General features: G+C 37.3%; 1 long non-coding RNA gene across 2 annotated transcripts in view; it reads left to right on the top strand.

Annotated features, from left to right (window-relative positions):
- Positions 1-23054, top strand: part of LOC138155187 (uncharacterized) — a 90339-nt gene that overhangs the window by 27554 nt on the left and 39731 nt on the right. The gene's annotated exons all lie outside the window — the stretch shown is intronic.

Consider the following 23054-nt stretch of genomic DNA (forward strand, 5'->3'; position numbering starts at 1 on the left):
GGAGAGGAGGGGGAAGGAGAGGGGAAAGGAGAGGAGGGGGAAGGAGAGGGGAAAGGAGGAGGGGGGGGAGGGGGCGGGATGGAGGGGGGGGGGGAGAGGAGAGGAGAGGGGAGGAGAGAGGAGAGAGGAGGGAAGGGGAGGGGAAGGGAGGGGAGGGGAGGGGAGGATGTCCCATGGCTTTCTCTTCCCTTACTATCTCAGCTGAGAACCATGCATCATATTTTACTAGAAAAAAAACATTCATAGAGAGCTCCCTCTCCTCCCCTCTGCCTCATCTCACATTACTCAGAAGCTTTCTGTTACTATATTCTCCCTCACTCCTGTCTCACATTAAAAAGTGACCTTTATCCTTGTTGACCCTTTCTTTACATTCACAAACGGTCTCATTCTTTCCCATCTTCTCCAACAGATTATACCCTTCATTATTCCCACTTTCACATTCATCTTCAGTCTCTCTCACTACTGGCTACTTCCCTCCTGCCAACAAACATGCTCATATCTCCCCTAAACTTAAAAAAAAAAACCTTCATTTGATCTATCCATCACAATTAATTATCATCCAATGTATCTCCATTTTTTGTGAGGCTAACCTTCTTGAGAAGGCTGTCTAGAACAGGTGCCTCGCCTACCTTTCTTCTCACTTTTTTTTAAATGTAAAACATTTCTACATACCAATATTTCCATATACTAATAATATGCTAATATATTTTGTACAAGAAGACTCAAATAAAAGAATAAAAATGAAAGACAGAAAGTGAAAAATAGCATGCTTCAGTCTGTATTCAGTCAATATCAGTTCTTTATCTGGAGGTGGAGAGTATGTTTCATCATTAATCCTTTGACATTGTCTTGGATCATTGTATTGCTGAGAATAGCTAAGTCATTCACAATTCTTCATTGAACAATATTGCTATTACTGTGCACAACATTCTCCTGGCTCTGTTCACTTCACTATGCATCAGTTCATTTAAGTCTTTCCAGGTTTTTCTGAAATCATCCTGTGCCATTTCTTCTAGCACAATAATATTGCATTACAATCATATACCTCAACTTGTTTAGCCATTCCTCCATTGATGAGCATCCCTTTCATTTCCGGTGAGCAATCACAAAAAGAGATGCTACAAATATTTTTGTACAAATAAGTCCGTTTTATGGAAACACTTGGAAGGAAGAGGTTTCAGAGAGACAGAGGATAAATAAGTAGAGCATGTTCTTACATAGATGCATGTGAATGTATGTGACTATATATAACTATAATTATTAATATCTAAGTAGATCTATGTGTAAATCAATGTATTTACAGTTATGCATGTGTGTGCATGTATGTGCACACGTGTGCATGTATGTTCATGTATGTGTGGTTGGGTGTGGATCGAGATGGAGATATCGATATGGATATAGATGAAGATGGAGATGGACAGACAGAGACACAGAGACGGAGACAGACAGACAGAGAGAGAGAGAGAGATCCATGCTTAATTGTAGCTTTCTGGTGGACGTGGGAGGAGGAAGGAGAAAAAAAGAACAAAGTAAAAAGTACACAGCAGAGAACAAAAGAAAACTTGCAAGGAAAGAAAGAAAAGAATGGACAGCTCATAACACAACATGTAGGGTTTATTATATAGACTTTCTTGAAATGGAAATTTATATATATATATAAAATTTTTTTTATCAAATGTTTTATTAATTTCAGTTTACATCATTCATTTCCACAAGATTTGGAGTTACAAATTTTCTCCCCGTTTTTCCCTTACCCACCACCCCAAAATAACGATCCCACTCCTCCTCCAGACTGCCCTCTCCCATATCTTCTTTCATACCACCTCCAACATTCCAGTAGGACATGGTGGATCTCTATGCCACAGTGCCTGTATATCTTATTTCCCATTTACATGTAAAATTTATATATATATATATATATATATATATATATATATATATATATATGTGTGTGTGTGTATGTGTGTGTGTGTGTTTAAACATTTGATTTTAAAACTTTGAATTCCGGATTCATTCCCTTCCTCCCTTGTCACTCACCCTTACTGGGAAGATAAGCAATTCAATATAGGTTGTACATGTGTAGTTATGCAAAACATTTCCATAGTAGATATATTATACAAAACTGACTATATTTCCCTCCCTCCTATCCCACCTCCCACTTGTTCTATTCTCTGCTTTGATCTTGTCCCTTTTCAAAAGTGGGTGCTTCCAACTTCCCTTCCCCCCAGCCTATCCTCCCTTCCATCATCCTCCCTCTCATCCCCTTCCCCCCTACTCTCCTGTAGGGTGAGAAACCCTATTTATTGTGTATATCATTCCCTCCCTAAGCCAAATTCAATGAGAATAAGGTTGACCCATTCCCTTTTGACTTCCTGTTCTTCCCCTCCCTTGTAACCATTTTCCCTTACCTCTTCTATAAGAGATAGTTTACCCCATACTGTCTCTCCCTATCTCCTCTCATTATATTCCTCTCTCACGTCAAAGTTTCAACTTTTGAGTACCATCCCTTCCCATTAAACTGGTCCTGTGCCCTCTATCTCTGTATACCTGTACACATACATACACACATTCACATATGTATTCATACGCCCATATACCCTCCTATACAGACATATACATTTCTATTCCCTTCAATTATTCTCATACTGAGAAAAGTTTCATAAGTTACAATTACTGTTTTTCCATGTAGGAATGTAAATAGTTCAACTTTGATAAGTTCCTTATGATTTATTTTCCCTGTTTATCTTCTCAAGCTTCTCTTGCTTCTTGTATATGAATGTCAAATTTTCTATTCAACTCTGGTTTTTTCAGCAAGAATGCTTGAAAGTCCTCTATTCCACGACCATATTTTCCCCTGAAACACGATACTCAGTTTAGCTGGGTAGGTGATTCTTGGTTTTAATCCCAGCTCCTTTGCCCTCCAGAATATCATATTCCAAGCTGTTCGATCCCTCAGTGTAGAAGCTGCCAGAACCTGTGTTATACTGATTCTGTTTCCACAATATTCAAATTGTTTCTTCCTGGCTGCTTGTAATATTTTCTCCTCGATCTGGGAATTCTGGAACCTGGCTATAATATTCCTAGGAGTTTTCTTTTTGGGATCTTTTTCAGGAGGTGATTGGTGAATTCTTCCAACCTCTATTTTGCCCTCTGGTTCTAAAGCATCGGGGCAATTTTCCTTGAGAATTTCTTAAGGAATGATTTTTAGGTTCTTTTTTTGATCATGGCTTTCAGGTAGTCCAATAACTTTTAAATTATCTCTCCTGGATCCATTTTCCATGTCAGTGGTTTTCCCAACGAGATATTTCACATTGCCTTCTATTTTTTCATTTGTTTGGATCTGTTTAAGAGTATCTTGATTTATCATAAAGTCACTAGCTTCCATTTGCTGCCATCTAATTCTGAAAGAATGATTCTCTTCAGTGAGCTTTTGAGATTCTTTTTCTATCTGGCAAATTTGGCTTTTTAAAGCATTCTTCTCCTCATTGGCTTTTTGAGCCTCTTTTGCCATTTGAGTTAGTCTATTTTTTAAGGTGTTATTTCCTTCAGTCAGGTTGTTGACTCTTTTCATTAGTTTCTTACATAATTCTCATTTCTCTTCCTAATTTTTCCTCCACTTATCTTATTTGCTTCTTAAAATCCTTTTTAAGCTCCTCTATGGCCTGTATGCAACCAGTTCATATTTTTCTTGGAAGCTTTTGGTGCAGGAGTTCTGACTTCACTGTCTTCCTCCTGTTCCATGCTTTGATCCTTTTTGTCCCCAAAATAGGAGTCTAATGTTGGAGTCCGCTGTTTGCTTTGCTTCCCTCATTTTCTCATGTTGCCACTCAATTACTTGACTTTGGGGCTATTTGCCACAGTAGGACTCTGCTACCAGACAGGGGAGCTGGGGTTTTCTTAGCTACCAAAGTTATTAGTTGGGTGCTCTCTCTTATCCACATGCTCTGGCAAGCTGGTTACATGCCCCAGGACCTCCACCCTAGACTGCAATCCAGATCCAAGCAGGTTAAAGCAAGAGTGATTACCCCTCAGAGTGGTTGCTTGGTCCCCCTACAGTCTGCAGGCCAGGAGCTGAAGCAGCCATGTGTGGCTGCAGTTTCAGGGCCGTTGTGCCTCAGCTGCTTCTCACCCTGGGGGCAAAAGCCAAGGCACTCTGAATTTCCAGGTCCCAAAGTCCATACTGCACTGACCTCTCACTTTCTCCTTAGCATCTCTGTTGATAATTCTGGAAACCACCACAGCTGCTGGTGATCTGAACTTCCTCCAGCTGGTGGCTGGTCTGGCCCACCCTGGGACTAAAACCTCTGGCTTATGTGGGGCTGGACTCAGCTCCCAGAGAACTGAGCTTGCTTGCTGTGGGCCTGCTGGGCTGTCCTCACAGGAGATTAGCTTCTCTGTGTCATTTTGTGGGTTCTGTAGCCCCAAAGTTTGTTCCAAGCCATGTTTTACATGAATTGGAGGTGGTGGAAGCTGGAGCCCAGCAGAAGCCCTGTTTCTACTCTGCCATCTAGACTCCACCCCTCTATTTTTAATATATTTTTATTGCATATTTTGTATTGTATTGTATATTTTATATCCTTTCTCATGCTCTGCTGTGCACATATTAACGCTTTTTTCTTTTCTTATTTTGTATTATTTTAGTTTTATTATTTAAATTTGTTTCTTTTATTTTGTCTGCCTTCAGCAATGTGATCTGGAGAACTTCTTATAATCCAGTCTTTCACCTACCAAAGGTGCTATGCCTTATAAGATTTTCCCTTGTAAGGAATGTCTCTGGTCTCCTCTACCAGTATTCTCTTCCAAAGGCTATGAACTCTTAGGTCTTCTTAAAGGGATATGGTTTTCTTTGATCTCTGCATTAATTTCTCTTAGGCATGACTATGAAGTTTTCCATTCTCCTTTGGCAACCTATGCTAGGATGTCCAGAAGCCTAGGCTGGGATCAGATCTGCCTTCTGACCTCTTAGAATTCTTCTGTTAACAACATCTCTTCTAAATAAAATTTTCTTTACTCTTTTTATCTTTTCTTCACTTTTCACTAAATTGTACTGCCTGTGTCTCTAATTATCACCCAATTCATGGTCAGAAACCACGTCAGGATTTACTACTCCCCTTGACAGAAATAAATGGCATCAGGATGTGAGAGACACTATGTAAAGGAAACTGTTTTAATGTTATACCAGCAGTCCCTCTGATATTCTATGTTAAATAGCAACTACTATGCTGTCTCAGGAATTCTAAAAAAAAAAAAAAGCTGTTCTATGCAAATAGCAACTACTCTTCTGACTATTGAACTTAAAAAAAGTATTGACCTTTCTCTCACTTTTCCCAGCAATGTATTATAGCTCTCTCTGTTTCTCTGTCTTTTTCCATGTTTATGCTACTGTTTCTCTTTGTCAGTCTCTCTCTCTTTCTCCTTGACTTCTCCAAATCTTATTATTCCATAACTTGTTCATTCCATCATTAAGCACATATTTTGTTTCCAGATTTTTCTTATCACAAATAATGTTTTCATGAACATTTTTGTATATATAACTCTTTTCTGGTGGTTAATAACCCCCTTGGGGGTATAGACTCCCTGGGACAAAGTGTATGAATAATTTTATTACTTTTCTTTCATAATTCCAAATTGTTTTCCAGAACCACAGATAAATCCTCAGTTCTTCTAATAGTGATTAAATGCCTTATCATAGCTCTTCCAAAAATACATTTTCCCATATTTTACCATTTTTGCTAGCTCTATGATGGATGAGATGATGGCTCAGAATTGTTTTAATTTGTCTCCAATTGTCAATGATTTTTAATATCTTCCAGAGAAGTTATTAGTAGTTTGTATTTCTTTTGAGAACTGTTTATAATCACTCACTTTTTATTTTGGGAAGATCTCCTAATTTTGTATATTTCTGTCAATTCCTGATTAATTTTATGTATCAAATTTTTTCCAGGACATATGATGCAAAAGGGCCTATAATCCATGTCTTCTGATTCTGGTTAGATTTCTGGTGTTTGTTCAAAAGTTTATTATTTTTACATAGTTGAGCTTACCAACTTTTTCCCTGCTCTCTTCTTTCCCATTTGGTTATGAGTTCTTCCTCTAACTATGACTATTTTAGATAAAACTTTCTACTCAGTCCCATTTTTTGGTAACAAAGTGACTTCATATTAAAGTCACTTTTCCATTTAGAATATAATATGGTATATGATATGAGAGACTAATCTAAGCTTATCTTATTCAAGACTATTTTCCAGTTTTCCCAACAATTTTTGTTGAATCAGGAATTTGTAAATGAGCAGTTTTTATGTTGCAATTTATTATGCACTCAATTGCTATGTGCATTTTAGTTAGTTGTTACTTATTTAATCTATTCCAGTTAGCTGTTTTTCCATTCATTTATTTAGATAACTTTGATAACTACTACTTTGTAGTATGTTCTGAGATCCAGTAACCACTAAAACCTTTACTAAATTTTTATTACATCACTTGATATTCCTGACTTCATATTCTCTCATTTCTTCTTCAATAGAACAGTAATTTGCTATTCATCTAATTCTACAAAGAATTCCACTGATTATTTGATCAATTTAGCACTAAATCTGTAGCATAATTTGGGGAGCATTGTCCTTTTTTACTGTATTGTCAAGGGCCAGCAATGAACAGTGAATATTTCTTCAATTATTTAGGTCTACTTTCATTTCTCCAAAAAATCATTTTATAGTTGTACTAATTTAATCCCTGAATGGGTATTGATAGGTTAATTCCAAGATTCTAAATGCATTTTGTTGTTATTTTAAATGGAACTATTTGGTGCATATATATTTAAAATTGAGATTGTTTCGTTATCTCTAGTGCCTTTATGCATACCATAGTTTTCTAGTGTGTCTCTTTGGACAATAGTTATTTTTGCCAGTTGCTTGACTGAGATCATGATTGACATTCTTACTTTTTTAGATTCAATTGAGGAATAATAAATTCTACTCCAATGTCTCATTTTAACTCCATACAAATTTTTACAGTCTAAATGTATTTCTTGTACATGCAAAATTGTCAGATTTTACTTTTGAATCTATTCTGTCATCCTCTTCTAATTTAAGAGTGAATTCAACACATTCACATTCACAGTTATTAATATTGAGTTTTTTCTCCATTAAATTTTGTTATAAGATTTCTTCTATTTTTTTTCCCTTAAAAATACCAACAAAGAAGAACGCAATAGTAGAGATTTATGTTGCTGAGCACAATCTACTTCCTGTCACTACCCTTCCTCCTCATCCCCTACCCTCTCATATATTAGACCTAAATTATTGAGTCTTGCCTCATCCCCCATCAAATATGTTATCGCTATCATCACAGCTTTTGTTTTCACTAAAGTAATCCCTTCTAGATCCCACCATCTACCTCAGACACTCTTCTTTCTTCTTACCCTTCTTCCCCAGTCTTCTGTTCAACTTAATCAATTTATTCTGTCACCAACATTATGTACATTTCTTGACCCAATTCACATTGAAATGGTTCTTTAAATTCACTCTCCCAACCAATTCTACCTCTATTTGTAAATAAATATTACCGATGATATCCCAGTTTCAGGAAATACAAAGTTCCTTTCTTCACCAAGGTAAGATATACAAACCCAGGGGTTTTCTCTCTGATTTTTTCAATCTTTTTAAAAATTTTTAAATTTTTAAAAAGTCTTTAAAAAAGTCTTAAATTTTTATTCATTTTAAACTTAAATACAAAAGTGATAAAAGAAAAAATATAATATTGCCATGTAATATAAAACAATTAATTTCCATTTCATAAAAGCCTGTATAATAAATACTACATTTTTTCTCAAGCTGCCCAGTTTTCCTTTGCTTCCTTGTAAATTTTCTTTTGTTCTCTGCTGTGCACTTTTTACTTTATTTTTCCCCTCCCTCCACCACCATCACCTCTGCCCTAATTAAACACACACACATAAAATCTATAAACATATACATATAGAAACATATCGTCATATACACATATGTAAGACCATACTGTGCATATTTCCACTTGTCATTTCTTCCTCAGAAGGTGGATAACATATTTCTTCATAGGTCCAAGTCTTTCCATGTTCTTCTAAATCGACCACCTCATCATTTCCTACAGCACTATTCTAACAAATTCCATCCTGTAAGATTGTCTATGAAAGTTTTTTTCCCAAATTTTAAACATTCCTTCTATTCTTGGCTACATTGGTTTTATTTATACAAGACATTTTTTATTTAAAATAATCAAAATTATTCATTTTTCATTTCAACAGTGTTCTCATCTTAAGTTTAAGGTTGGATACTGCTGAATCTGCTTCCTTTACATCTTCTTCCCCTTGTTTTTTGAAACTCCTTACCTTTTTTTCAAAATTATATTTGCTATAATTTTTTCTAATTCAGTAAGATAATTTCTTTTAGTAATTTAATTGGGATGGTATTGAATAAATATATTAGGTTAAATTGTCATTTAAAATTATATGTACATACATATACAGACATGCATATATACATGTGTGTATGTAGGTGTATGTGTACACACACACACACACACACACATATATGCTTTACCTACCCATGAACAATAAATATTACTTCAATTAATGTTTCTTTGGTTTTAAACGAAGTGGGAATTCTAAGGACATTTTCTCCCCATTTCAGTATATAACAACTAGATCATTACTTAGCCATTTTGGCTTTTCTCACTTATTTACCTTCCTTAAGTTTCTTTTGTTCATTGTGTTTGCCTAGTTTAAATTTTGTCAAAAAAATATTTTGAATTAATTTTAAGCCTTCATTTTTTCCTTTGGAGGTTAGTGATCAGACTTACAGGATAAATTCTCAAATGAGACAAACTATTTCCCTTTATATGTCAAGCTTTCATTTCATTTCTCACTGAGGGTGAGGAATCCTGGAAAATTCTGACTGAAATTCCTTGTTAAGTGATATGTCTCTACTTGGCTACTGACAACATTTTCTTTTTTATATGAGAGCTCTTAAGCTTAACAACTACATTTATGGGTGAATTAAATCAGGTATTCATGTCTTGTGGAATCTTAAAGATTCTATAAATCTATATTTTACTCCTTTGTTCCAATATCTCTGGGTAATCTTCTTTTATAATTTTTTTGAAACAGGAAGAGAATCAACACCACTAAGCTATCAAATTGGTAATGAGTTCTTTGCCATGGTAACCAATGAAACAAAACAGGTTCCACAAAATTACCCACCATCCTTGTTGAATTATTAAAGATAGACATGTCAATAGAGAAACTACATCATATCTATCTTGGTATTCTCACTATAAGTAAATACAAAAGATGAAAAAAAGTTTTAGTTAAGTGGAAGGATCACACATGTAATCTTCTTGAATAAACAAATCAAGGAGTTGGCAAAGATTATTTTTATCATCAGTTGAAAGATAATAACAACTATCATTTCATGTGACATTTGGTTATACCATATTGAAACTCTAAAGATAAATATTTGGAAAAAAAGATAAGGAATTTCAAAGAAACAAGGGGAAAGAAGATGTAAAGAAATTAAAGAAAGATTACCATGAATATAATTGCAGATCATGCACCATCAATCACAGAGGATGAAGAGGTAGAAAAATATTTTGTAAAAAACTCAATAAAATCCTCCAAATTAAATAACATATACTATGATTTTTAGTCAACATTAAGCATAAGTAAAGATAATGATATATACATTGAAAAATATCATTCAGGAATAAGAAATTATATAGGCCAGTGAGTTGTAGGCTATACAGAAAACTCTGTCGTGAATATTTTAATTGAGAATATAAATGGAAAGCATTGTATATGACAAGCCCAAATAACATTAAAAGTTAATCAATTACAATTAAAAGTCAAGTCAAGAAGCTTTTATTAAAAATCTGCTATGTGCCAGGCATCGTGCTAAGCACTGAAGGCATGAAGAATGGGAATGATTTCTTGCAGAAGGTGGCATTTTAGCTGAGACTCAAAAGAAGCATAAAAACCAGTAGGTGGAGGTAAAGAGATAGAGAGTTACAAACATGGGGGACAGTAAATGAAAATGCATGGAGCTGGGAGATAGACTATCTTATGTTTCTTGGGCAACTGGTAGTACAGTAGATAGAATACTGGGTGTGAAGTCAGGAAGATCTATGTTCAAACTTGACTTCAAATATTTCTAGCTATATAACCCCTTGGCAAGTCACTTACCTTCTGTTTACTTCAGTTTCTTCAACTGAAAAATTGGTATAATAATAGCACCTACCTTATAGGGTTGTTGTGAGGATCAAATAATATAAAGTCATTTTTAAAGTGCTTAGCACAATGCATGGCAAAAGCTGGCACCATATAACTGCTTATTACCTTCCCTTCCCCCTCATGTGAGGTATAGCAAGAAGGCCATGACACTGGATTGTAGAGGATATAAATGGAAGTAGGATATAAGGAGACTGAAAAGATTAAGGGGGTGTTGTGAAGGGATTTAAAAGTCAAACAGAGGATTTTGTATTTGATTCTTGAGGTAATAGGGAATTTAACAAATAGGGGCAGGAGAAAGAGTGTGACAGGAAGATTTGCCCTTTAGGAAGAACACTTTAATGTGTTGTGGAAGATAAAATGGAGCAGGTAGAGACTTGAGACAGGGATATGTGTATATGTATATGTGTGTGTGTTTGTATACATAACATGAAGGTAGAAATCACAATGTTTGGCAAAAATGGATATGGAGAAAAAGAAGGAGAAAGGCATGGAGGATGACACTGAAGTTGAGAGCTTAAGTGATTTGGAAGTTGATGGTGCCTTTGAGAGGGAGAGATGCTAGGAAGAGGGGAGAGTTTTGAGGAAAAGATAATGAGCTCAGTGTGGGACATGTTGAATTTCATTTGTCTATAAGACATCCATAATTGAACATTAAGAAAACACTCATTACAGAAATGGGAGTCATTCCTGAAATTGCTGTCTATGTTCAGCCATGCCACTGATTTTTTAGAACAAGTAAATAAAGTAATGCAAACCTTAAAGGAAGAATTAAAAAAAGAAAAGATTTTATGCCAGACAATTAAATCAATTCCAACTTGATCTATTTAAACAAGTTATTAATACCCCCAATGAGAAATGGATGAAAGAAAGGGCATAGACACAGATTGTGATAATTTCCTATAGCAGTTTAAGTGATATAGCTTCATTGGATTCTGGCACATATGTGAACCTTCTTCAAGGGTGTTTCTACATGTGGGGAACCTGGGAAGTCTTCTTATAGGAGAATCAAGATGACCTGTAAGGAAAATGCCTTGGAGAAAATGAAGCACATACATAGACATTTTGTAACTGGTTCCAGTCAGTAAATCATGTAAGGAAGAAGATCCTCTTTGATTGACTGGAGTTTCATTCATAAAGGCCTGTCAGGTTTAGGCTCCTCCCCTTTACCTCAGAGTTCTTGGAAGAGTTCAGCAACTGGTGAAGGGTGTAGACCCCATAACCTTATGAGTTCAAAAGATCTAGAGGGTTCCTCAGTATCCCATCACTGCAGAATTTGGTTTGCAACCAGCGTAGTACCCATGCTTTGAAGAATAAGCAGTGATTTTCCAGAGTAATCTTTAGGATCCCTAGTTTAATGACAGCTGAGATAAGGACTCATTCAATAGCAATGCTGCTTCTGAATATAAACTTGGTGGAACTGGTAATAGATAGAAACTGAACTAAAGTTGAGCCTACTCTCCCCATGATTGAAATGGTATAGTCCATAGACAGTGAAGGGGGGAGGGGCAGTCTTTGTACTTTGTTTTTGCTGTAACTTTAAAGTAAGTAGCCCTTTGTAAAGAACTCTCCAATATTAAGTGGTTAAATTGAACTGGGCACTTGTCATTGTATATAACAACTAAAGGTGCCACATTTAGTTGGGGCTTGAGTCAATGGCAATAAAGAAGAGATACCCTGCCAACCCCTTAAGTCCCCTGGAAGCTTGATTGGTGATATAACAGGTCTAACTCTGAGATATTGGAGTCAGAGTGTACTTTGGTTCTACTGTAACAGGGATTTAAAAATCAAAAAACTCCTAAAAATGTAAAAATTGAATTTTTAAAATGTCATATGTATAATGGATATCCTATTTATTTCCTTCTCAATGGATGGGGGAGGAAGGAGGGAAAGAATTGGAACTGAAAATAATTTTTTTAATTTAATTACAAAATCAAAAGAAGGGTGGAGTCAAGACTGAAGAGCAACTCAGCTGAATTTCCACAACATTCTCCTGAAAACAATGTTAACATAACATGACAAATTGAATTATGGAGTGGCATAGCCAACAAAAGATCAAAGACATTTTTCCAGCCCAAGACAACTTAGGATGTTGGAGGAGAGTTCTGTGACACTGGGGCAGGGATGTGCACATGGCAGCAACAGTGACAGGGGGCCGCAGAGACAGCTGTGATAGCAGTAACAGCAGCTTTGGGAACTCTCAGACTAGAGATATTCCAGGGCAGAGAGGAGCACTAGCACTTATGACTGATGAACAGGGGTCTTTCCTGGGTTAAAACCAGAGGGCAAACTAGGAGAGCAGTGACCACATCTCTCCCTGGATCATATCACCTTGGAAGCATTGAATACTTACAGATCCTGGAACTAGCTCTGAAAACAGTAGCACAAAAAAGTCTCAAGCTTGGAATAGTGCCTCCCCACTGTCAGGTGAGCAGAGACCAACTTTAACATAAGGTTCAAAGGCAAGAAATATATTAAAATAAGTGAGCAAAAAACCAACAACAACAACAAAAAAAAAGATTGGTGCTGTTGTTCAGTCATGTCCATCTCTTTGGCAAAGACACTGGAGTGGTTTGCCATTTCCTTCTCCAGCTCATTTTACAGATGAGGAATTGAGGCAAACAGGGTTGAATAACTTGCCCAAACTCACAGAATTAGTAAGTTTCTGAGGCTAGATTTGAACTCAAGATAAAGAGTTCTCCTGACTTCAGGTCTTGCATTCTATCCACTGCACCTTCTACCTGCCCATAACCATAAAAAGTTACTGTGGTGGCAGGGAAGATCAAGACACAAATTCAGAACAAAAAAAAAATTATAATGGTGCAATAAAATTATGAAAAGTAGATTACTCGGGGCGGCCAGGTAGCACAGCGAGTAAGAGCACCGGCTCCAGTGTTGAGAAGACCTGGAGATCGAATCCCGGGCTCAGACACTTAGCACCCACCCAGAAACACCTGGCCGTGTAACCTTGAGCAAGTTACTTAACCCCAATTGCTTTAAAAAAAAAAAAAAGTAGATTACTGGTTAAAAGAGGCACAAAAATCTGAAGAAAATGAAACTTTAACAGAATTGGTCAAATAGCTTTTTTTAAAAAAAAGGCATGAAAATTCACTGATTAAAAGAACTCTTTAAAAAGAAGAATTGGTCAAATGGATAAAGAGGTACAAAAGCTCGTTGAAGAAAATAATTCTCTAAAAATTAAAATTGAGCAAGTGGAAACTGACAACTTCATAAGGCATCAAGAAACAATAAAACAAAGTCAAAAACTAGAAGAAAAGGTGAAATATCTCATTATAAAAAACAAGTGACCTGGAAAATAGATCTAGGAGAGATCTTTTGAGAATTATTGGACTACCTGAAAACCATGATCAAAAAGAGCCTAGACATCATATTTCAAGAAATTATCAAGGAAAACTGGTCTGATATCCTAGAACCAGAGAGTAAAATAGAAATTGAAAGACTCCACTGATTATCTCCTGAAAGAGATGACAAAATAAAAACTCCTTGGAATCTTATAGCTAAATTCCAGAGCTTCCAGGTCAAGGAGAAAATGTTGTAAGCAGCCAGAAAAAAAAATCCATTCAGATCTCATGGAGCCATAGTTAGGATCACATAAGATTTAGCATTAGTTAGAAACCAGAATCCAAAAATATTGTATGTTCTTTATAAGAAATACACTTGAAACAGAAAGATACACACACAGTTAAAATAAGCATACTAGAATAAAATCTATCATTCTTCAGTTGAGGTTAAAAAAATAAAAACAGCAGCAGCAATTCTGACCTTAGACAAAGCAAAAGCAAAAATAGAACTATTTAAAAGAGAATCAGGGAAATTACATTTTACTAAAAAGCACCATAGACAATGAAGTAATATCAATACTAAATATATATACCAAATTGTAGAACATCCAAAATCTTAAAGGCACAAATAAAATTAATGCTACCAAAATTCAAAGGAAAACAGGAAACTGAAGGAAAACATTTACAAGTTTCTTGATAAAAACTTCATTTCTCAAATATATAAAGAATTAACTGAAACTCATAAAAATAAGAGCCATTCCCCTATTGACAAATGGTCAAAGAATATGAACAGACAGTTTTCAGAAGACGAATCAAAGCTATCTATAGTCAATAAAAACAATGCTTTAAATCAATGTTGATTAGAGAAATGCTAATTAAAACAACTCTGAGGCACCATCTCATACCTATTAGATTGACTAACAAGATGAAAAAGAAAGATGACAAATGCTGGAGAGGATGTGGAAAAATAGGGGCACTAATGCACTATTGGTTGAATTCTGAACTGTTCCAACCATCCTGGACAACAATTTGGTATTATGGCCAAAGGGCCAAAAAACTGTGCATACCTTTTGACCCAGCAATACCACTACTAGATCTGTATCCCAAAGAGATCAAAGAAAAAGAGGAAAATACCAAAAATATTTATAGCAGCTCTATTTGTAATGGCAAAGGACTGGAAATTGAGGAAATGGCTGAACCAGTTGTGGCATATTATTGTGATGGAATTCTATTGTGCCATAAGTAATGAGAAGCAGGATAGTTTCAGAAAAAGTTGGGATGAGTTATGTGAACTAATGTGGAATGAAGTGAGCAGAACAAGGTGATCATTGTACACATGTATTGGCAAGCAAAGTAGTACTTTGCTCCTTGTTTCAGCTATTCAAGTGCTTTGAGTCTCACCTGTGATTACATCAAGTCTTTGTTGGAAAGAGTACACATTGTGTTGCCCTTAATAGGCCTGAGGGAGTTTGGAGAATGCCTCTGCCCTTAATAGACCTAACATCATCACATGGAGCCCACAGTGGGAAGAACTTGCCAAAAGAGTGGAACAGGAAGGGTAGAACAGGAAGGAGCAGAGCATATAAAAGCTCGATCAAGAGCTGGGATCAAGCAGAGCTAAGAGAGAGAATATTTGTGATGTCAGCACTCTGTCTGTTCTGTATTGGTGTTACTTTGTCAGACAGAAGCACTTTGTGGACTTAGTGTTAATGTTAGTGTTACTTTATCAGACAGAAGCATTCTGTCTGTTGTCTTGTGTTGATTTCTCAGACAGAAAGTGAATTGAGATGCTAGTGTTGGCAATGTATGTGAATATTGTTGTAACTCTGTTAAGCTTAATGTGTGTAAATATTGTTGTGCTTCTGTTAAGTTTTGTTTTCCTAGAAACAGAAACTGTGATGAGCTTGGGATGGAGCAGTCCCCATGAGCTATGATATGAAACAGGAGCAGAGAGCTACCTACCTGTGAATTCAGGCAACAGTTGGGTGAATCCAGACAAGTTCTGGGAGCATGGAGGAGGAGCCATGGGGTTTGGAAGTCAGCCTCAAGTAAAGATGAAAGAGAATTTTACTTGGGTACTCAGTAGTGACTGATGATATTGTAAATTACTGTGACCTAGAAGTGGATAGCGTTTGTATTTTCCACTACCCTTTACTGATAATTGACTTAAGGATGATTGGAAGCCAATAACCAGTCAAGATGAAACAAGACATTAGATGGGTACTTTATATTGATTGAGGAGATTGTGACTTTTGTTTAATGATGTTTTGTTTAAGTCATCTTAATGGTGTGGACACCTTAGTAATAAGTTGTTATGGTATATTATTGTGAATGTTGTGCTGTAGTTTCTTGAAGGTTTTGCTTTAGTTTATTGCTGAATAAATGGAGAGTTCACTATATTATGCAATTAGATCCTTAAAGTTATTCATAGCAGGAGTCCTCAGGAGAGCTGCTCGTGACTGACTTTACAGGACAGTAACAACAATATTATAATGATGATAAACTGTGATAGACCTAGCTACTTTAACCAATACAATTATCCAAGACAAATTCAAAGTACTCATAATGAAAAAATGTTATCCACCTCCAGAGAAAGAATTGGTCAACTCTAAGTGCAAATTGAAGAATAATTTTTTTTTAATTTTTTTAAATTTTTTCTTTTTTTTAAATGGCTAATATAGAAATATGTTTTGCATAGTTTCACATGCGTAAATGATACCATAATTGCTTGACTCCTAATGAATGGGAATGGGACTAAAGGGAAGAAAAGAATTTGGAACTCAAAAAAAATTTTAAATGAATATTAAAAATAAATAAATTTTAAAAGAATAAATCAGTACACATTACAAAAATAAAGAAATCAAAAGAGTCTAAAAACTGTCAACAAATACTTGATTTATTTGCCAAGCAGAAATGCCAGTCAAAGGAAACACTGGCTCAAAATATAAGCTTGTTTGTAAAATCTTATGGAAAAAGACAATGGAAGATAATGAACAAAATCATCTTGTAAATTGGCAAAAAACAGTGGAAGGAAAAAGAAAATTAAAGAAGGCTTTCTGAGATATCCAACTAAGTATAACTATCCTGACTATATATAAAGATAAAACTGAAAGGAGGATCACAAATACACACACACACACACACACACACATATATATATATAATATAAAGACCTGTAAAGTTTTGCTTTTTTTTTTTAAATAACAATCTCTCCACCATTTTTTTTACTTTTTTTTTAAAGCAATTGAGGTTAAGTAACTTGCTCAAGGTTACATGGCCAGGTGTTTCTGGGTGGGTGCTAAGTGTCTGAGCCCGGATTTGATCCCAGGTCATCCTGACTCTGGGGCCAGTGCTCTTAAACTTGCGGTGCTACCTGGCTGCCCCCAATCTCTCCATCATTAATGACATTAAAGCTACCACATTTGGACAGTAATTCTTCAAGCCTATATGTAATTCTTCAGAAAACAATAGGAATATTGAAGAAAATAAAGATGGTAACAGCAGTTAAACAGAGAAAATTCAAGTTCAGGCCAATACCCTTTTTTTTTTGCCTTTTGGAGGGCAATTGGGGTTAAGTAACTTGCCCAAGGTTACAAGACTAGTTTTTTTGTTTGTTTGTTTTTGTTTTGTGTGTGTGTGGGTGTGGGTGTTAAGTGTCTAAGGCTGGAACAGAACTCAGGCCCTCCTGACTCTGGGGCCAGCGCTTTACTCACTGTGCCACCTAGCCTCCCCATGGCCAATACACTTTTGAGAATATTTCGGGATAAATGTTGAAGGTATCTGAAGGAGTGAAAGGAAGTAAAAGAAAGGAAAGAGGGCGGGAGAGGAATGGAGGGAGAGAGGGAGGGAAGGAAGAAGCGAGGGAACAAGAGAGAGAGAGAGACAGAGACAGAGAGACAGAAAGAGAGAGAGAGAAAGAGAGAGAGAGAGATTTATTACTGACCTCTAAATATGTAAAAAAAAATGAATGGGCAGCTAGGTGGTGCAGTGGATAGGCTGGGTCTGCTGTCAGGAAGATGTGAATTCAAATCCAGCCTCAGACACTTACTAGCTGTGTGACCCTGGTCAAGTCATTTAACCCTGTTTTCTTCCTTTTCCTCATCTGTAAAAATTAACCAGAGAAGGAAATGGCAAATCTTTGCCAAGAAAATCCCAAATGGGGTCACAAAGAGTCAGACATGACTGAAAAACAACTAAACAACAAAACAATGAAATTGGGTTTAGACAAAACCTATGACAGCTTCCTCTTGTCCTACCTTTCATGACATTTGATAGTATATAATCCTTGCAGAAAAAAAATGTTTCAGGGATCTTGAAGTTGTTCTGCTACTCAGTACTTATGGGATGCTGAGCAACCTAACTTTTCTCAGGTGTAAAGTGAGGGGATTGTAGTACTTAAATTTTAAGGTCTCTTCCAGCTCTGAAATTCTGGGATTCAATCCATAAAAAGAAGTTTTCTAAAAATGAGTGCTATGGGGTAGAAAAAAGTAATGAGGAAGAAGGAAAGAGAAGAAGAAAGACTTCTAGGAGGGAGTTTTTCAGAAAAGAGTGAGATTCCCATCTACCAAGAGAAATGTTCAGAAGCATAAATGTACTTACTTTCAGAACCATGGAATTGTGGTGATAAAAGCTATGTATAACTTCCCTTTATGAGAAGTCTGCACCAGACTCTTGGGGTTAATGTTTCTATTTAGATGGAAATTGAGTGCAAAATTATTAGTAACAGCTTACAAGGACCAAATTTTAAGGGGCTGGTCTTCATACCAAGCACAGCATACTCACTAGCTGTTTCTGGCAGTGGGCCACTTTTAAGTATGGAGGTCAGCTCTTACTAATGGTCATCCTATTACCTCTGCAGAAGAAAGATACTTTAAAAAAAAATCTCTGTCTTGAGCACACAAGTAATCACAGACAGAAAGTTCTCTTTAGTAGTCAGAGGACTATGAAACTGCCAGCTGAGTGAGCTATGTAGTAGCAAGAGGAGAAGAACTTCTGAAACAAAGACCAAGGGCAAAGCCTTCTCATCAACGAGTTCTATTTGAGACTCCATCCACCCCCATCCACCAAAATATCTTATGTTGCTTAATTTCTTTCAAATACAGCTTAACCTCTTTCATAAGTGAGACTTCCATGTACCAGGATAATTTGCAAATATGATTTAGGACCCCTGAGGATTATGGGCCAAGTCGCAGAATCCTAGAATACCAGAATTGAAAGTGCCCTCAATCTGTTCATATTAAAGATAACACAGAGAGGGGTGAAGTGATTTTCTGAAAGTTATACAGTTAATAGGTGATGGAGCCAAGATCTGAACCAGGTCTTCTGATTCTACATCTAATGATCTTTCCTCTACACCGCATTATCTCTCTAGCTAATGAACGGGACAGGGAAAGATGATGCCAAGACATCACTGAGGATCATCACAAAAGGATTATCATAAGGCAAATGATATTATCAAAGGGTTTGGGGGATTCAGTATTTCAGAGTTATAAGAGATGCAGTGCCCATGTATAGTCCAGATCAAGAACTTCCTATGGCCAACACAATAAGTGGTCGGTTGTCCAGGATTTGCTTGAGGACTTCTACCTGGGGTCAGTTTGCTTCATCCCAAGACAGCCCATTTCATTTTAGGACACTTCTAATTGTTAGGAAGTTGTCCTGACGTCTGGATAAAATTTGTTTCTCTGAAATTTCCACTGTCCTTAGTTTTGCCTCCTGGAGTCAAACTAAACAAATCTAATCCTTCTTCCATGAGAGCCCTTCAGATACTCTTATGTCGCTCCCAAGCTTTTTCTTCTGCAAGCCACCCATCCCAGTTCCTTCAACTGATTCTAATATGGTATGAAGTAGAGTCCCTTTACCATCATGACTGCCCTCTTAAGGACACTCTGTAGCTTGTGAGGCCATGGCACCCAGAACTGAACACAAGACTCTCAATATAGTCTGACCAAGACAGAATATAGCCAGACTGTCCTATCACTTCCCTAGTTTTGGACATGATGCCTGTCTTTATGCCACCTGAATATGCATTGACTTCCATGGCTGCTGGATCACACTGATGATGCATTTAAAACTTGAGACCCACTGAAACCCCCAGATCTTTTTCTATCAAACTTCTATTTAGCTACATTGTTCCCTATAAAAAGGCTCACATATCAGAGCATCTAGGAAAACCCCTATTTGTATCTAAACTCTCTCTCTGGTAATTGTGCTTCTTTTACTCACTATTATCTGGCAGGGTCCCCACTCATTAATTCTAGGTGAGGGATAACAAGAAACTTTAATGAGCTTATATTCCAGTACGAACATAAAGCTTGTGCATAAGTAGCTACAAAACATGTTAAATGCTTTCTAAGAGATACAAAGTACAACATTATTAGTTATGAAGGAAAGGTCATTATGGAGGTGAAGGTGTCAAGGAAGACTTTATGGGGGTGGCATCTGAGCCTGAGCATGAAGGAAAGGTAGGAATCAATGAGCACTGATATTGTGGAGAAAGGCATCCCAGGTGTAGAGAATGGTGTGAACAAAAACACTGAGGCAGGAAGGTGAAGGGAGTTTGGGGCTAAACATCTATTATAATATTCTAGGTGAGGAAGAATGACCCTGAACTAAGAGGGCAGCAATGGGAATAGAAAAGAGGAAACAGAAATAAAAAATAATGCAGAAATCAAATCAACAGCATTGGGTGACAGACAGTATATGGCCAAGAGGGAGTGGAGAGGGACAGGAAAGAAAGAGGACAAGCATTTATTAAGCACATAGTACTGAGCCAAGCACTGTGGTAAGTATTTTACAAATATCTCATTTTATCCTCACAACCCTGGGAGGTAGATGCTATTACTATCCCCATTTCACAGTTGAGGAAACTGAGGCATACACAAGGGTCATACAGGTAGTGCCTGAGACAAGATTTGAACTCAGGACTTCCTAATTTCAAGTCCTACATTCTATCCATTGTGTCAAAGTTAAATATAACTGTAGGGTTTTGAACCTGAGTAACAAGAATAATGATTTCATTCTCAGGAAACCAGAAGCTTCCTCCCATAGGGTCTTCCTCTTTTTTTCTGACCATAGGGAGGCAGCCTCCTGAGCTCACACAGGAACCAATTCAGGCTGGCTTGTGGCCTAGAGGTAATAAACCACTCAGTGATGGTTTCAGTTAAACTTGATGTCTTAGTAAATCTCTCCTTTCCTCAGTACCATATGTTAGAAACATTACACGGACTGCTGCTTGGTAACTCACAAGCCACTCAGAGCCAATCGGAATTAGTCCCTAAATTTGGTCCCTGGAAACATCTGGATGGTTGGCATGGTGTAGATCAATCATTCTAATGATTGGTTGGGGTTTTCACTTTTGTCTCATAGTGGGAGACTTCCCCCTTCTCCCACCCACCTGCTACGGGATCTTGGGCTTGAGGCTATGTGCCCCACATGTTCCCAAGACTCCCTGGGACCCTGGACAGGGAAGCTCTTGTGAAGACTTCTCTTTTAATGAATATTTTCTGTCTATCTGCTGAGGATTAGAATTAGCTTCTGGGATAACAGCTTTTCCACACTACACTCCAGGTTCCAGGAACAGGAAAACTAATTAGAAACATGAATCTGCTTTTTATTTTCCCTCCAAAGGGGAAAAGGGGGAGCAGAGAGCAGGAGGGAAATCCATTCCCATTAAAATCTATTAGGTGAAAACAAGAGCCAGGTCCTTAAATTATGACTAGGAAGCACATGCCCTGATTTGGGCTTGCCAATGGAAGAAAGAATGAAAGGAAGAATGGAAGAAAGAATGGCTTACACATTGTGCAAGTAGTCTCCAGTGCAATGACACTGGCCATCTCTGGTCTTTGTGTCTTTTCACAGGTTGTCTCCCATGCCTGGGGTGTTCTTCCTCTTCAGCACTACCTCTTGGCTTTCATCAAGATTCAGTTCAAATCCTATTTGTCATCCATAGGAGGCTTTCCCCAGATCCCAGGGCCTCCCCTCTGCCAAATCAATACCTCTCCTCCTTCAGAAGTTCTGTGATTAACTCCCATTTTCACTGATGTAAATGCATATATCATACTGTATATAATAATACACAATAGATGCATATATAAGCACACACATCTTGTATGTACTTTTTTTTGCAGACTGTCTTACCACTTAGAATATGAACTCTTTAAAGGCAGGAACCATGGTTTTATCTATCTCAATATCTCCAGCACTTAACACAGTGCATGGCACATAGTAAACATTTAATAACTGCTTATTCCCTGAGTGACTCATTTGACAAGTCTGTGTCTGTCAGATGGATTCATACAGCTTAAAGGGGTCCCAAGGGTCATTTCATCTAAATGCTTTATTTTACAGATGAGGAGTCTTCGGATCACTCTGTGTGTCTGTGCCTCTCTTTGTCTTTCTTTGTGTTTCTCTCTCTCTCTCTCTCTCTCTCTCTCTCTCTCTCTCTCTCTCTCTCTCCCTCTCTCTTATCCTCTTATCCATCTGTCTCTGTGTCTGTCTCTCTCTGTCTCTCAGTCTCTGTCTTTGTCTCTCTCTGTCTCTGTTTATATCTCTGTTTCCCTATCTCTTACCCATCTGTCTCTCTCTGTCTCTCAATCTCTGTCTGTCTCTGTCTATCTCTGTCTCTTTTTCCCCATAATTATAATTCAAGCTAAATTCCAATGTGGTGGTATGTGACATGATACAATGATTATTGATTCCTGCCATTGCTGTTGCCCCTGGCCCCACCAGCCCCTATTTGGGGAGGCACAATATGAGCTGTATAGTCTTAGTAATGTAGTCCTACCCTGTCTTATCCACCTCCTCTCCTCTAACCCTGCTCAGAGGGAGTTTTCAAGCTTCCAACACACACCTGGGACAGTATAAAAAGCATTGATCCTGGAGTGAGAAAAGCAGGGTTCAGATTCCCACCTCTCACAGTGCCTATGTGATGCTGGGCAAGACACACAGAACCCTAAGCCTCAGTGTCCTCATCTGTAAAATAATGGGTTTGACTGGATAGCTTCTGAGCCTTCCAGTCCTGGATCTGATGACTTTGCTACAGATAATGAGAATTATAGAAGGATGGGCTATTTGTAATCATCACAAATACCTTCACTCCCCATTTTATTAACAGCTTGGTTTTCTAAAGCTAGCTTGTAAGTCAGTTGTTTGGCATTAGGATCATATTTTCTCATAAAAACAATGCTACATGTAGTGAATTGGTTCTTAGGCCAGGCCACAAAAGTCTATGTAGCCGAAAATGAAATGTTCAGCCAATGAAACATTTTCTTTTACTGAGAAAATAAGTTCTGAATTCTAATTTACATCTCTGGGAACACATTGCCCCAGCAGCAGTCCTAGCAAGAGCAAGGATTTTATCATCCCTCCTGCCCTGGAAGTAGGACTAAGGACTGCCCTAGTTCCTTTCCTATGGAGGAGTGTAGGGACAGTGATTCCCAAGGGGTGGGGGAGGGAGGGAGAGAGAGAGAGAGAGAGAGAGAGAGAGAGAGAGAGAG

The sequence above is a fragment of the Petaurus breviceps genome, unplaced genomic scaffold (assembly GCF_028583685.1).
Source record: "Petaurus breviceps papuanus isolate PSGF00001 unplaced genomic scaffold, PetGlider_PUasm1.0 91133, whole genome shotgun sequence".
NCBI lineage: Eukaryota > Metazoa > Chordata > Mammalia > Diprotodontia > Petauridae > Petaurus > Petaurus breviceps.